Raw genomic sequence first — 18045 nt, forward strand, 5'->3', positions numbered from 1 at the left:
AAGCCCAGACAAAATTTGTTTAGGTTATTTATGCATTTTTCTCTTTTTGGCAATCCATGCATTAATTTTTAATGCAATAGCAAAATAGTGCCTTGGACTTTGATAAAAATAGTCTATAGTCAGGGCTGGGTGACATAGTGCATTAATTCAGTGTCCTTCACTCCTGGGACCTGTGTATAATTTAGTCCAGCCTGAAGAAAATAACTTTGATCTGAAGGTAGTGGAAAAAGCAACGTATGAAATGAGTTTTGGTAGGTTTAGTGTTATTTCTCCCATATAAGACAACATATGAAGATAAACTGCTTTTGAATACAATCAACATGGTCAAGGATTAAAAGTGAAGAGCTCTTAGTAACAACCTAGTTTCCTCACCTTTCTATTCTTCCTACCTGGTCACATTCTATGGTTTGGTGAAAAAAACCTGAGCACCACCTATAATTAGGATGCTCTAATTTCCAGATAAACAGAACATTGTTAAAGTGCAGTGTGAATGACAGTCCAGTCATTAGCGCTATTGGCTCTTCCATTTGTAAAAACAAAGAATGCTGCATAATGAGACAAAAGCACAAGACAGGCTATCAGCATCCTCAAAGAAAGTGGCATTTCCTGTCCTGGAGGGGGTGCCCAACAAAGTAATCCTCGGGGAAAGCTAACAATAGGAGGGATCACAAGCAAAGAAATTGTTTCTTTAGATTCCATCTTGATTGTGTTCTCTATGACAATATTCAACTGCATAGTTTCATCTACTGTTAGAATACATGAGGCCATAAAGCAAAAATTAAAAAATGTTTAGGTTTTGGCTGAATTGAATAAAAAGTTTGGTCCAGTGGCATTTGCCACATGAAATACAGATCCCTTTTCTTTTGCTTATAAATTCTACTTTAATTCCAATCCAACTCTCTTCTGTTGTGAATAAACACAGCTTACTTTGTCTCTAATTAGCAGTGAAACACAAGGTTGCTCTCAATACTGTCAATAGAATTCAAAGCTGTAAGGATGTTACTTCTATATGGTGAAAACTATTCTACAATTTTATACTTCTTATTGATGATAATGAACTATTTTATTGGCCTCAGTTATGGATAAGCTGCAGTATTTGCTAATAATTTTAAGGAAAAGGAAATTTTTTTCCAGTCACATTTTTCAATTAGCAGATTAAAATGTAATTTAAAATTTGCTAGTTTTAGTTGCTTATGTTAAAAGAGTAAATAAGTCAAATCTTCCTGATACCTCTTCAACAGTGTGCATCCTATTTACACAAGTCCCTAAACAACAGCAAAACCAGAACCCTGCAGGTGATACAGGTAGGTTACACAGAAAAATCAAATCTAGGTGCTTACATGTGTATACGAAAGTGTTGTGTCTGTAGTTGTGGAAAGGATATAGAGAAAATGGGGAAAGGTGACAGAAGGAAAAGAGATTTTAAAAAATACCTTTATCCTAAAAATGATCTGCTTTATTATTTATAATCTCAGAGTCCAAAGCACTTTCTAAGTTATTTAACTAGCATGTATACATAATACTTTAATCAAATATAAGCATTACTTAAAGTTTTCTTTAGCTATATATTTATTATTTGTGGCTTGAACCAAGTCATATATCTCAAAAAGTTTCCATACTTATAAAACTTAAAAGTTTTATTTATGACCTCCAAATATACTATGAACATTATTTCCTTCATTGAGTACCTCATTTTCAAGGAGGTCTGGGTTTACATATGTAAAGTTTTTCAAAAAAGGAAAACTAATGACAATATTATTATATATTGACACATTTTCTCAACTGCATTCAAAAAGAAAAACACTTTACTAGAAATCATTTGAGATGAAATGTTTAAAAAATCCTTGAAAAGCAAATAATTAAAATATATGATAGTTGAGTTACTTAGGAAAGCATCCCAATTATAAATTTAGAATTGTTTTTGTGTTTCCTATACAAAAGGTCCCCCACCACCCTGCCCCAGCCTTAAACACAATAGAAAAATTCATAGAATTAATGAATCATAAGTCTAAAAGTACATTCCTGCTCATTGAACTGACATACCTGGAACTGGTCTCCTTTTAAGTAAATCTTTTTGAAAGTATCCAAATGCCTACAAAGAGTACTACAATTTCATTTATATATGACTTTCAGTCTTATGGCCATTACATGATCACTTAGCTAACTTGTGAAGTTTTTCAAGTTAGGATGTTTTATTGTGCCCTCCTTTTTTTAAATGCCTCTACATCCAGCCATTGTTTTCATATTTTACTTTAGGAATTATTTTATCCAGTTCAGTGTCAAATGATATTATACTTTAAAAATAATCTCTTCAGAAAATATAATATAAAATACTGGATTGCATCCCTGGCCATAGCTCTCAGAAGCATTAAAATGTTACTAGAGTGCCCGAATGACAGCAGTGACAGCTTAATCACTTAAAGGCTTTTTACATTAACAATTTTTTTCTTTCAATTTGAGCAGTATATTCAGGCATGATTTAATAGGAGGTTAGCTGTTAAATGCAGCTAAATAACATACTTTTTAAAAATATCAAATCAAGTTTAGTGCCTAATGAATATTGCTTTACACTTTCTGATATATTAGTGCACATTCATAAAGCTTGGCTTCTTTTATATTTCCCCCAATATATGTATTTTTTTTAAAAATCAGGTAATTAGCATGCATAGTCCAACAGTTTTCTATATTTTTATGATTTTAAGTAGAAGATCCATGGATAAAACATAATTGAAAGGTGAGCCTATTAATCTGGAGAATAACCTCTACAAACCAAATAGGGATGAATCATGTTGAAGTCTGCACCTCATTTATAGCTTTGTATTCCTAAGGAAAAAAAAAAAAAAAACCCAAAGCAGAGAGAAACTAAAGGTGACCTTATTTAGACATATTAGTCAAGGCAGCCTTTGCTGTTTTTAAGCAAACATGATTGTGACTCCACTTTGTCCATCCAGTTTTCCAGTGTGTAAATTGGATGACGACTTGGACAATTCTCTCTTCATTAGTGAACTGTGGAAAGGAAATACAGAGGTGGCTTTTTATTTTTTAAACTCTGTAGTGTCTTGTAACCAAATTCTGAAGCATGAAGAAAAACATATATATATATATATATATAAATTTTTTTTCCTAGACAAGCTGTCGTAATTGAAATGAAGTCTAATCAGACTCATTACTGTTTTCAGCAATTTGCACCACCGAAGATGCTTATTAGGTAACTGTGTTTAATAAACCACTCTTTAGAAAAATACCAGTAATGAGCTCTTAACAGCCAATCTTTAGCGTGAATGTAATGTGAAAAGTGTTCCTAGCGCTGAATAGATTTTCACATTTAGTAGTGTCATAATTAAGCTCCATGAATTGTTTCTGTGATGTTAGATTTATTACAATAATCTTACTTTTTTCCTATGTTAAATCACTTGGAAATGCAGTCATCTTCTATTAGAGTTGGATTATATTCATTGTACAGCAAATTTTCAGCTAGTGCCAAGCTGATCAAAAGGTTTTTCAACTGAGGATTTGTTAACAAATGATAAGCAAGGATTTTATGACTGATAATTGATGCTATCTATCAAGACTTTCCTCATCAGCATCCCCCACACCTCAGAAAAAAGTCTTCCTGTCATTTGATTATATATGAAAAGTTACCCAAGATACAAATGTATTATGATCATTAAGAGGAAAAAATTGCATTAATAGCACTAAGTTAAAACATTGGAAAAACTGGACATTCTGAAAGGAATATATGAGGAAATGTGGCCTTTCTTAATAGCAGCTATAAATAACACTATATTCCTTCATCAGATATTGTTCTTAAAAAATGTGAATACCATTTTCCTCCTTGAGTCTTCCTTTTTGTAGCACTCTTTACTAAGATCTTAACATTAAAGAACAGTATTGTGAATATATATTATTTATATGCACTAAAAGTGGTCATGAGAGTTAGCTAGTCTTCTTATTGATAAGGGCAAAAAAAAGTTACATACCTCTAAGCAGAGGAGTTACTTCCGTGAAAGATGGTGCATGTGCTAAAATAAGTATATATCTACAGAATCTATACTGATTAGTCTATCAATAGAGTATATCCAGAGGTATTTCCATGTATATAAAATTATATAGAAGGGATTGAAAATATATCTTGAGAACATCTAAATAAGACTTATAAGGAAGCTCTTGAGCTTGTTACAATGAAATGTCTCACATGGTAAGATAAATATCTTTTATTTGCTAAACAAACATTCTGAGACTATTCCATAAAGGTAGTCAATAAATGAAAAAGTACCAAAAAAAACAAAACAGGAGACCAAGAGTTTATACCCATTCATGATAAAATGTTAAGAAGGATTCTGTTAGTGAATGATTCCTCTCCCAATACACTCTCATTTCTTCAAAGCTGAAGCTTCACGACTCCTAATTGGAGCCAATAAGCCTCCATAACTGTTTTCAGCTTTCTGAATCAATAGCTATGAGAACTGAGACTGTCAAATTAACGGCTTGTTTCATCTGATTTTATGGAATGCATTTCTTTGCATTACAAAGTAGAGAAGAAACCAACTCATTCCCTTGTGAATTCTTACAGCTTTCAGATCAAAATATCTTCTAGTTTCTTTAAGTCTTGACTGAATTCATATTCAGAACAACAAAAGACGAAGCCAGTGCATAAAACTACTAGAAACCTATATTTACATGCTTAAATGACTCACAGATAAAAAACAAAAATTATGAGAGGGTCCCTTTTAGTGCCTTTGGAATGCCTTGTCATAATCTTGAATAACTTAATTTATGAATCATAGAATTTATGAATGTTTTATGAAAGAGGGGATGCTTTGTACACTTGAATTTATTACAAAAGCTAGGAGGCTCTAAGATGTTAAATAATAGTGATGATGGCAATAATATTAATGATGTAATACGAGTAATTCTTTTGGTAAGCTTTTAAAATAACTTTCCATGATGATGAAGATACAGTTTTAATTATGAATTTCAATTAGGAATTGAGTACTTAGTTAATAGATATTTTACCTAGATCTAACCCTTGAGTTACAGAAGGTTGGCAGAATTAGCCTTGGTCTTAATTTCTAATTTGAGAAAAACAAGCTAGGGAGTATGGACATATACATAGATGAGATTTTAGTGCAGAGAATAAACAACACATAAATATATATTATCACATAAATACAAGATATGGGTTATAAGGCATAATAAAATGCTAGTGGTGGGGAGACTTGTATTATCAAGACGTTTTAGAGAAGGTGCATTTCAAACTTCAGCTATTGGCTATACCATTTAGACATTGGTCTGAACATAAAGAGGAGTCATATACTTAAGCTTGCAAATAGTTGTGTTGGTTTCTTTTTTTTTTTTTTTTTTTGCGGTACGCGGGCCTCCCACTGTTGTGGCCTCTCCCGTTGCGGATCACAGGCTCCGGACGCGCAGGCTCAGCGGCCATGGCTCACGGACCCAGCCGCTCCTCGGCATGTAGGATCTTCCCAGACCGGGGCACAAACCCGCATCTCCTGCATCGGCAGGCGGACTCTCAACCACTGCGCCACCAGGGAAGCCTTGCAAATAGTTTTTAAAGAGAATTAGGGCTCATTAATCCTTAAAATTTTGAAGGAGCCACAATACTTAGTAACAGCATTATCATTCTTAGAGCCTTACTCAGTTTTATCATTTGCCATATTCCTGAGCTAATAAAACTTAAATATTCTTCCATGTAACAAACAGCCAAGCAAGCAAACAAAAATGAAAGCTTAAAAAAATTGTTTCTTTTACTTATGTCTTTCTTAAATTCTTTCAGACTTACTCCAAGATCCCTTCTCCCCCTCCAACCTCTTTTTGACCCTGGCTTGTGGGGCAGTGAGTTATTTTCTCTCTTTTCCTTTCCTTTCTTTTCTCTGTTTTCAAGTAGTTTGTCAATTATGAGAAAATAGGTTACAGAGAAAATGTATTTTAAATCTCAAAACTGGAATCCTAAAAAGAATCTTCCTTGAATCTCTGAATCTTGATAACTTTTGTTGTCACTAGAAAAAACAAATGGGACTAGTTGCCTAAACTGTTTAAAATATGATAATGGCACTCATGCTCTAATAACATCTGAGAGCCTACTACAACTTGAGAGCTTCTGACCTAAGTGCTAGGAAATAGAGGTCCCTGCCCCAATGGAACTTACAAGTCTATCTTTAGTGGTAATTTACCAAAGAAAATGTTTAGTTCTGAATCTGGTAGGGAAAGGTGGCTATATAGAGGAGTTAAGAATTGAGGTATATCTTGAAAGCTGAATAGAATTTTACCAGTTAGAATAGAGAGAGGTGAGTTTTCCTGCCTGTGACAAGACTCAGTCAAAGTTACAGATGAAGCTAAGTGTACCTGGCACATTTGGGAAACAGGGTTGCTTGGTATGGTTAGAAGACAGGAGGGAGGTATATGTCTATGTATAGGGCGGGATGGAGGTAAAGATGAAGCTTGAATTCATTTTGCAAAGGGACTTGAATATTCGGACTTTATCTTACTGCCAACATAAAGTGCTGCCCTCATCTGTTCTTTAGAAATATATCAATAATAACAATATATAGGCCAGAATAGGGACTTCCCTGGTGGTCCAGTGGTTAAGAATCTGTCTTGCAATGCAGGGGACGCTGGTTTGATCACTGGTACTAAGAGCCCACATGCCGTGGGGCAACTAAACCCGAGTGCTGCAACTACTGAGCCTGCAAGGCACAACTAGAGAGCCCACATGCCACAACTATAGAGCCCGTGAGCTCTGGAGCCCACACGCTGCAACTAAGACCCAACAGAGCCAAAAATAAATAAATAAATAAATAATTTAAAAAAAAATTTCTAAACAATATATAGGCCACAATGGGGGTGGGGAGGTGGGGCAGGGAAGGCTAGAAGCCTGGCCTGAACTTGAACAAAAAGAAGAAAAAAATCTGAGAAAGATTACAGATGTACAGTCAAAAGAATGAGCTGACCAGTTGGAGAAATGAAGAATAGGAAAGGGGATATCATCGTAAAAACAGAAATACTTGTGAGATATCTGTCAACTAGTTAATAAAGAGATTGTAGTGGATATTACATTTAATCCTTCAAAAACCTAGTGAGGGATTAATTCCTTTTTTTTTTTTTTTTTTTTTTTTTGCGGTACGCGGGCCTCTCACTGCTGTGGCCTCTCCCCTTGCAGAGCACAGGCTCCAGACGCGCAGGCTCAGCGGCCATGGCTCACGGGCCCAGCCGCTCCGCGGCACGTGGGATCCTCCCAGACGGGGGCACGAACCCGTGTCCCCTGCATCGGCAGGCAGACGCTCAACCACTGTGCCACCAGTAATTCCCTTTTTTATATGATGAAACAGGTTGCTTGAGTCTAAGGAATTTTCCCAAGGCCACCCCAGAACCAAAATTGCAACCTGGATAATGTGACACAAAATTGTTGCACTTGGTCTCTCCTTGGAGAACTTCTCCAAGGTTTTTAGCTTGTATAACCAATAAGTTGGCCACTAGGAGTTCCCATCTTTCGATGGGAGAGAAGTCAAAGGTCTACAAGGATATTTAGGAATCATGAGCAAATGGGAATCATTGAAGTTATGGTAATGGAAGGCATAGCAGAGAGAAAGTTGTATAGAATGAGATGAGAATGTAACTCATGAGTTAAATCAGCATTTAAGGAGTAGGCAATGGGGATTGGGAGGGCATTTATAGAGGAGAAAAAGAAATAGAGGGAGAGAATATGCTGCTGTAAAAGACAAGTGAGGAAGAGTCAAGGACAGAGTGTTTATTTGTAGCACAGGCATTAGAGAAGTCAAGTAGGACAGGAAAGAACATAGGCAATTAGGAGGCTAGAGATGATCTGTGAGAGTGGTGGAGTCAGAAGCCATGGTGAGTGGGTTATGGAGGAAATGGGTGGTGAGAAAGTGACATGGCAAGCATGAAAGAATTATCCTCACTGATAAACATCTTAATAAACATGAACAGCAGTTTATGGGCAAAGAAGAATTAAGGCAAGAGATTTTAAAGGACATGGGGAAAACCCTAGACCAAGGGTTCAGCAAACTATGGCCAGTAGGCCAAATAATATTATTACTTCATCTAGGAAGACTTCCCAGACATCACTGCCTTCCCTTCCTCTCTACCATTTTCCATATCACCCCGTACTTACACTGCATTTTCATATGCATTTTACTTTTCTATTTCATCAGTATTACCTACTAGACTAACCTCTGAGGCCAGGAATCCATGCCATTAGAGTAGGGCAGAAACCTTGACTGTCTTTTTCATAGCTATACGTCCAGTGCTCACAAAGAAGAGTATCCTCACAAAGAAGGTACTGTATCTATCTATACCTATAGATATACATCTATATCTACATATGTATCTGTATCTTTATCTGTACCTATATAGAAAGAGTTCATGCAGGCTGTAACTCATACCATATGTCTAAATTCTTAAGGTATTTGAAAAGTTTTTTTTTTTTTTTTTTTCGGTATGCGGGCCTCTCACTGTTGCGGCCTCTCCCGTTGAGGAGCACAGGCTCAGGACGCGCAGGCTCAGTGGCTACGGCTCACGGGCCCAGCCGCTCCTTGGCATGTGGGATCTTCCTGGACTGGGGCACGAACCCATGTCCCCTGCATCGGCAGGCGGACTCTCAACCACTGCGCCACCAGGGAAGCCCTGAAAAGTTTTAAAGCTATAAATAATTTTGAAAGTTATAAACTGAACAAAAAATGTTAAATAAAATGTTTCTTTCTTTCTACCTTAACAATTATATCTTCAAAAACACCTGGAAGGCTAAGTTCAAATTTAGAATTTTCTGTCTCCTGGGTCATCAGAGCTCTTCCAGAATAAGAAGCTGACCTGTGGTTCCCTATCATCAAGAGGCTTAATATGCATACTGTAGATGAATGTTCCAGCTATTCCCTGCCATTCCCACCTCCACCCAGCTGCGTCCTGACCTCATCTTGTGAGAGGACAGATTTAGAGAAGAGCACTGCATGGGTCCAGGAAGTAGAGTCAGGGAATTTCAGGTGCCTGGGACATGGTCTCAAAGGAGGGCACGGGTTCCAAGTGGGCACGTCCTCATGGCCCCTTGGATTCCTCACAATAGGGTAAAGTACTGGAGGAAGGCAAGACTGGACTTGCTAAAACATGGCACCCTTCTTGCCTGGGTCAAAAGATGGTTGCAGTGACTTGTATAAATAATTCAGCGGTCTGAAAAGTTAAAAGAAACATTGTTTATGTTTTACTTTGCTCTTTGCAATAGAAGACACTATGTAAGGGAGCCAAAAGACATACATTTTAATACTAGTTCCCTAGTCATTATCACTATTATCTTGGTCTGAAGACCAATCTTGGAATTTAAGATTCCTCACTGGTCAACCACACACAATTGCTGTAAATGCCAATTGACATAATGCATGAAATTACTATTACATAGCTAATAACTGGCAGAAATTGGAGTCAGAATTTAGGTTTAATATTCTTATTGTAATAGTTTTGTTATCCACTTCTTTTTACTAAAATCTATATTTACCACACACCGGGTTTGATACTGCCTACTAGCTAACAGTAAGCAAGATATTTTCCCATATAAAAAATAGCCCTTCTACCTTCACCATTCAGAACTCTTCAACAAGTTCATCTTAGTCTCCAAACTAGGGCTTGTTTGTATCCATTTTCATGGGTACTCAACCCTGAGAGGAAGGAAGTATAATCAAAAAGTATGATTCTAGCCTTCCCTGTACTTTCTGGACCTCTTACTAACTTCCACCCGTTAAAAAAAAAACACGTGAGAATCCATCAATTCCTATATACATTATTGAATGTAGAAAACAGTACAAGGTCTCTTGGAAGAAACTTAGTAATGTAGAATTTGCTACAGCATGTAATACTTGCATTTGAAAGAACATGTGTTCAAAGAGCAAAATAGGAATCCAGTCTTTATTTTACATATATAACCAAAATCTTTTTTCATAGCTGTTCACAATATTTTATTTACTCTTCTTACCAAGAACTACCTTCGAAAGATCATCATTTACAGTAATAAGGACCTTTAATTTTCAGTGATCAACTCTGTTCAAATGTCAATATTGTCATAGTCTGACCATGGTGGATTTGAATTTGGGCATATATTTGAATTGTCCCAGATCTGAATCCCTACATTTCCCATTTCTAGTCCTGGGTTGTCCTTAAGCAAACTACTTAGCCTTCCTAAGTCTTAGTATTCCCAACTTTGAATTTGGGGGATAATAATAATTTCATTGAAAGTTTGAGAATTAAATGAGACAATGGGAGGAAAGCAACTAGTACATTATGTTACTGTCCAGGAACTGTCACTACCAGAAGGAGTTCTTTGATGTTCTAGGGGACAGAACTAAAGAGAAATTTTGAAGGGAAGTTACAGGTAAGTAGATTTCAGAAGCATAATATGAAACACCCTCTAACCCTTCCCCTACTCATTTATGATTAGGAGATTTAAATTCATTTTCTGGCCCTGCCAATAACTTACTATGTTACTTTTAGTACAAATAATTTTTTTCCGGACAGCTAGAGTTAAGTTCTCAGCACACGCAAAGAAAATTCACTGATCAGTCTCCAGGTTTTCTAGCTCTTCTCTTATCCTGCATTCAGTCAATGACAAAGTTTTCTCAATTCATCTCCTTAACACTAACATCTATTCCTTCTTCATTCCCATGCTGTTGCTTTAGGTCAGCCTCATCTGTTTTCAGCAGGGTCTCAGATTTCCTATGTGTTTTTCTTCCAGTTCTTCTTATTGTGTACGTATATATGTATGTATTTGGGGCTTACTTAAAAAAAAAAAAGAAAAGAAAGAAAAACTTGTTTCCCTGATTTTAAAACACAAGCTTATTATTTTAAATTACGGAAAACACAGAAACATAAATACAAAGTGACCATCATCTATAATCATGTAGCAATGACCTCCATTAAAGTAATTTTTCATTTAAAGTTTTCATCTTCCTTTGAATACTTTAATATTTGCTTTGAAATTTTCTGTGTATTTCTAGTTCTTAATATATTGTTGAGAGCATGTTGTATATACAACTAACTTTGAGGAAGCATCCTAGCCTCTCTCATAACTTATATCCTTGTACATGCTGCTCTCTCTGCCTGTAATGCCCTTCCCGGTCCCACAGCATCCTTTCCATCCTGGGACAACTACATTGTGTCTTTCTGGCTTTCTTACCGACTATGATGTCCTTGATGTCAGTTATCTTTTTATTCTGTTTTCAGTACTTATCGTGTGTGTGTATCAAAATCTTATGAATTTATAACACTGATGATATAATAAACACCTCCAACAAAATTATTTTTGATAAGTGAGTATGACTGTTATATTGCAATAGTGTTCTGTGGTTAGAGTGATGTGTGATTACTAGTTACACATAGTCCTGCAAAAAAATATTTTGGGAACTTAAGCAGAGAGTGTTTAACTCATCTATGGTAAATTCCTAGAATTTAAATAATCATTCAGCCAATTATGGCACTTAATCTCTTATACCAAAATTGCTTATGTGTTAGTTTCTTTCTCCAGGCTCAGACTGTCTTATTCATCTTATATTCCCAGTACAGTACCTCTCATTATACATTGCACAGAGTATGTACTCAATAAATAATACGAAGAAAATAAGCAAAAATGTCAAATTAGATAAAACTTGCCTTACTAGATTCTTATGAAACACAGAGAAGACACTATCTACCTAAATAGTACTTGTTACTCTTTTATAAAATCAGAATAACAGATATTTTCTATTAGTACCTATTATGTGTATCATTAATATCAAATGCAATTGATAATTATACTATTCATTAATGCAGCCCTCACAAAATCTAACAAATAAAACAAGACCTCATTAGAATATATTATGAGTGCTGCTGAATAAGACTCTCATGCAAAAAGATCACCACAAAATACTTAATCCATATGTTTAAATATTCTGTTTAAACACTTTGTATGGGTAACCAAATATCAGAAACAAGCATTACAAATATGATTTTAAGTTTCTTATAGTTAAATTCACATCATTTGCAATCTATTTGTAAAACTCTATTAACAGAGTTTATGTCATGACTGGTCTAAACGATATTTGATACTAATGGTTAGAGGGCACAGACTGATATTTAAGATGTAAGGTTGCACCACAGTAACTTTGATGGGTTATTTTATAGAGGATAACCAGATATGACATTTCTAAGAAAGGTCTATATCACTAAAGAAAAGGAATGGCCTAATTGCATCAGTGGGAACTTCTCCTTAGCATACCTTAAAAAAAAAAAAAAGATAAATAAATGGAAGGAGAGGGGAGAGGGTTCTTTTTCTCGGGGAAGGGATTGTCATTTTTGAGAAGAATCATACTATAAGTGTTTTCCAGTAAATCTAAAGGGAGTAATAGGTACTTATAAAATCAGTAGCTTGCTCTTGAAATGACAACATAGTCTCTTCATGGTGGTTGATATGTTAGGATCAGTTCTGGGTTGCTTTAGAATACAGCTTGCTTTTTTACAAGCTTGGCTGTTATTGCACACTTCCTCTTTTGTGTAAGGTCACTTAGTTAGATTAAACCGTTTGCAACAAGACTACTTTTCAAAATACATATGCCTGCTTTCCAAGGGTGATATTATAATGAAGGTGGAACAAACAAGCTACTGCACAACGAGACTTGCATCCAGTAGACATTTCAGTAGATATAGATGTTTAGGGTAAATGTATTTCTCACATTATTCCAAATGCAATCCTAGGGATGTAGGTAAAACTTGCTTCTGAGGGAAAATAAACTATAACATTAAATAGAATTTGCCAAGTAAACTATGGAACAGATTTTTTTAAATAGGTACTATGAAAAATAAAGCAAAATAAAGAATTCTTAATTATAAATTAAAATGAAATACTAAACATCCTTTATTCATTCTAATAATAAAGAGTATTGAGGGCCTACTTTATGCCAGGTACTCTTCACTATTTTCGAATATAACAGGGAGAAATTAAAGTGAAAGAAGAAACATAATCAACCAGTAGCAATTAACAAACTCACATCTGACAATTGTTGCAACATGTTTTTTGGTTCTCTCCGATTTAGAAAGAGACCATGTATTCTCAACTTTCATCTCCTGAACAGGTTATATTCTTCCTGGGGTTCTAAAATCTTTCCTCACAAATCTAATTCTGACGGCTTTTAACTTTGCCCAGTAAATTAAACCACAGTACTATCACCTATGATAACAAAGGAAATCTAACTGCAGAATACATCTTCAGTGCTGACTTCTGGCAAATACAGATTTAATGTCAACTCATGTCTTCTTAGCACCTCTTACTTAGAAGAGATAATGCATGTGAAAATAGACAAAATTGTAGGTTCAGTCATATCAAAATGCGATTTATGCCAAAATAGATCTGGGAATGTCACTAATTGCAGAATAAATGACAAGTTTTGAACTTCTTAAAAAAGGAGTGAATTTAGTAATTATTTAACTTTTTGTGCGTTTGTGTGTGGTCGCAATAATTCTTTCTTGCAAAGCTTTAAAATTTTTATTTTTCCTTGAGCAAGCCTTGGGAATCCAATAAAATGCTATAACTACAGAGCAACACATATTTTAGTGTTTTTACCGTCCTGGCATATTTTTGGCATGATATGACTTTTGCCATTAAAAAAAATTAAATTGAAGTGGTACTGACAGAATTTCAAGTAAACAAAGCATCAACAGAAAGCACAGTGCCTCTGTGTGCTGAGAGCTCCAACAGACAGTCATCTGCAAATGGACAACTTTAATTCGATTCCTGGCACCATTGGCCGTGCTGAGAATTCTCCTATCTCTTCACACCAGGGGTTTGCTCTTTTAAGCATTGCTCCCTGAAGGGAAGGAAAAACTAGAGAGAGAGGATTTCCAATGACCCTGCACAGATGAATGGATACGTCAATGGTGAATATCGGTTCAGCTTTGAACAGGGAATCCTGCAGTGGCCTCGCTTCTCCAGCCCTTCTATGCTAGTGTGAGTGTCGCTGAAGACTTGTGTGAACAGGAATCTTTAAAAGATCAAGACAGAGGATGAGAAAGTAAAAATACAAGCAGAAAAAAAAGACAAAATGCTTTTTAAAAATTAATGAAAATTTAAATGTTTGGGAAATTCAATTCTCCAGAGACAAGTAAGAGTGTATTAACTCTAGTGTTAGTGGGGCTTTGCATTTAAAACTTGGGCCTCTCAAAGGTAAATTCCAAAACACTAATTGCTCATAGAGTCAATTAGTAATGTGGTGTCCGTTTGATAGGTCTTGAGGAACAATTAAATACCAAATTGAGCACTAGGCACTTAGAATGCTCTTATTCTTTGCCCTTCCGGTACTATAATGAGAACACACACAGAACAAGCAAAAGGAAAAAATATCAATTCCATTTTGTTTGGAAGATGAGCGTTTTAAGTTACTAATCCTGCAACTGGGTAGATGCAAAAATTCTGTTTGAGTAACTGCAGAACACGCATTTATTTTCACATGCTTTATGGTTAGTTTTCATCCAGCTATCAATCAATCAATTATGCTGTGACATGCTGTAATTTCCTAATCATACTAATATTCATGCTTTTATCACTATCAAACCTAGAGCACATACATTTCAATGAGACAGAAGTCTAATTATTTAAATATGCTAGAGCATATTACATCTCCAAGGCTGTTTCCTTTATGAGTTTTTCTCCCCTAAAAAACATCTAATTTAATTGCAAAGAGAAAAGTATATTAAACAGCATTACATCCCTCCAGTAAGCAAAAATGATATTTTACAGATCCCTGTAAGTATGGAATTTTTATGGATCCTTATTTAAAATTAACGTCTTTTGCTTGTTACTCAAAATAGCCAAGTAGAATTTGTCACAAAAAGAAATAATAATCGTATTCAAGGTGAAAGATACAATACGCTTATTTTATTTTTCAATGCTCTTGACCTGAAAAAAATTATAGGGACTAACTTAGGAATTGCTTTATATCCCTAAAATATGATTTCGCATCATTTCTTATAACTGGCTTAGCTCTCAAAACTTTTTTCTACAGCTTAAAATTTTTCATACTTAAGAAAAAGGACTTTTTTTTTTTTTTTTTTTTTTTTTTTTTGCGGTATGCGGGCCTCTCACTGTTGTGGCCTCTCCTGTTGCGGAGCACAGGCTCCGGACGCGCAGGCTCAGCGGCCATGGCTCACGGGCTTAGTTGCTCCGCGGCATGTGGGATCTTCCCGGACCAGGGCACGAACCCGGGTCCCCTGCATCGGCAGGCGGACTCTCAACCACTGCGCCACCAGGGAAGCCCAAGAAAAAGGACTTTTATTTGATCATTTCAATGTTCTCCTTGACAGGTGCCAGAGAAAATTTTAAAATTTTCAAGTAAGACTACTTCCCTGATGCATATGTTGCAATCTGTAATTACAGTCTCTGTTGTGCAGATTACTTTAAAAGGCAGTAAATGAATATAAGTAGTATAGGTTACACATGGCAAACATATACATATTCCCTTACATCTTTACAAGGAAAAAAAATTCAGGCTCAGTTGCCACCATTAATACTTCCTACAGTGCTCTGAAGCCAACAGTCCACTCAAATCATGATATAGCTCCTCAGATACATTTCCTTTAACAGAATATGTTTCAATGTATATTTTCAAGAGAGCCCTGAAAATTCCATTATTTTTGCCAGTGGGGAGTGAGCACAGATACATTGAAAACTAATAGGAAACAGTAATACAATGAACAATAGCAACACCAACCAAAAATCCAAAAGGCATTATTTTTTAAGTACAAAATCAATTCGTATTCAACTAATAAAAGTTGTCTGTTCTAAACTTCATACCTTTACATTCACTTTTAAAATAAAAAGCTTTTGGAGAAAATTTTCATCTGTTGTAGAATTAGCACATCATTATAAAACAGTGAACTGTGTTTAATTATGAAAAAATTAATATGTTTAATCAAGTTAAAACAGATACAGAAAATACTGAACTGGAAAATTTCACAAGATTGAACTAAGGAACACTTTAATGGCTATGTAACAAGAGTGCAAGCATTAGAATATACAGTCTATTCCTAATCAATTTCATGAAAATCCCCATTGATTTTTTTTTTTTTTTTTTGACGTGGACCATTTTTAAAATCTTTATTGGATTTGTTACACTATTGCTTCTGTTTATGTTTTAGTCTTTCGACTGCAAGGCATGTGGGATCTTAGTTCCCTGACCAGGGATCGAACCCACACCCCCTGCATTGGAAGTTGAAGTCTTAACCACCGGACCACCAGGGAAGTCCCAATCTCCATTGATTATTCATCATTTTCTTTCTCCAGCACACCGTCTACCCTGCCACCCCCTGCCACCATACTTCCCATAAATATACAGTATATACTCACACATACACATATATATGTGTATATATATATTCTATATATATACATGTATATGGTTATTTGTGTCTACACATATATTTCTACATTTAGATTTCAATTTTTATTTATACATTTCTGCTAGGAAACAAATAATCATTTGTAATAACTGACTTTAAGTATCTTTTATACTTTTAAAGGTCTCTACTTAAAAAGCAATTTAATTCATTTCTCTGGAAATGGGAGTTTCTTATGTGAGGAACATCTCCCTTCCATACTGGGGTTTGTTAGTAAATCAAGACCTACTGACCTTGAAAAAAAAAACAAACCCAACTCTTGATCTAATGCTAGGTCTCTGAACTATATTCAATTACACAAAAGATAGGGTTAACAAATATACCTGAGCAGAATGGGAGTGTCACCTTACGTTAAAGACAAAAAACCAAGAGAAAATTCCTCAACCTGTACTTGAGCAAATATTTAGAATAAAACTGGTATCTATTAGTCCTGATGCTTTGAACCTCAAGTCTCCTAAATAGTGATAAATACCAGGGATGCCCAGAGTCTCTTCCTTGTCCCTTAACAGACTGTTTGGCATCAAGTGCTCAGTGGGCCGGAAACCCACAGCCAGCCAGGGAGGGACAGCACAGACGGAACCATGTTTATTCTGTCAGAGGCAGCTGATTAGGATGACACCAACTCTTCACATTAAACCTGCTAAGCAGGGATTTACCCAGAGGGCTTCCCGAAACTTGGAGCGCTTGCCAATGAAGTTCACAAACTATAGTATATGTTAATAATGGTGGCAGTAGGCTGTTGTAGCTGCTATACAATGCATGTTAAGAGTTCTCTGGCAACGGATTTCCCTCAAGTTTCATTTTGAAAAGTTAGGATTGTGCAGTTTAAAGTTATTTAAAGTGAATATCTACAGTAACTTAAACATTCTGATTTTTGTATTTGACTTATTTCAGAGTCAGGGATTCCTAAAGGAAGGTCTCAGAAATCAATGGAAAAATTAACAGCCAAAGCTCCAATTTCGTATCACTGAATCACACAGCTTGAAAGGACTCTGGAGGCCATTACTTCAGCCCTTTCATCTTACAGTTGAGTGGGCTGAGGCCCAGAGTACTTATGGCTCAGGAGAAGCGGAGCCAGGATTAGAACCTAGACATCTTCATAATCTAGAGGGCTTTCCATTATACAACCCTGGCTGACTTGCACATTTTTAGAAAATAAAAAATCCGTGTCCTGGAACATAATCATAGTTTCAAGATAGTCCTCCAGAGGCAAAGGAGTTGGAAATCTGATGAGGAAAAGGAAAATACAATGGAAATGGCAGCAAATCACGGGTGGTGCCCTCAAAAAATAAATCAGTTCCAATGGGTACAAAATATTCTTAGAATTATAATATGACTCGTGTTGGTAACGATTAGGGATGAGCTTATTATTCATTTTTCACTTAAAATCTAGTAAATAAGTCTGAGGTCCTTGTGTTTATAGAGTCTATGTTCTTTAGACCATTCAGTCTCCAAAGATTGCCAACAGAATTCATGTTTATGCATTATGATGCTTTTCAGTAAAAAAGAACACTTGTCTGTCAAAACTGCATTATTAATCTGTTATGGTATAATCATGTATCAACCTAACCTGACAGATTCATATAGTTGTCATTTTAAGTGAATGAA

The 18045-nt window shown here is 35.6% G+C and overlaps 1 protein-coding gene across 4 annotated transcripts in view; it reads right to left on the bottom strand.

The window, feature by feature from the left end:
• FIGN (fidgetin, microtubule severing factor) overlaps positions 1-18045 on the bottom strand; it is a 120233-nt gene that overhangs the window by 14959 nt on the left and 87229 nt on the right. The gene's annotated exons all lie outside the window — the stretch shown is intronic.

This window comes from Kogia breviceps, chromosome 2 (assembly GCF_026419965.1).
Source record: "Kogia breviceps isolate mKogBre1 chromosome 2, mKogBre1 haplotype 1, whole genome shotgun sequence".
Taxonomy (NCBI): Eukaryota; Metazoa; Chordata; class Mammalia; order Artiodactyla; family Physeteridae; genus Kogia; species Kogia breviceps.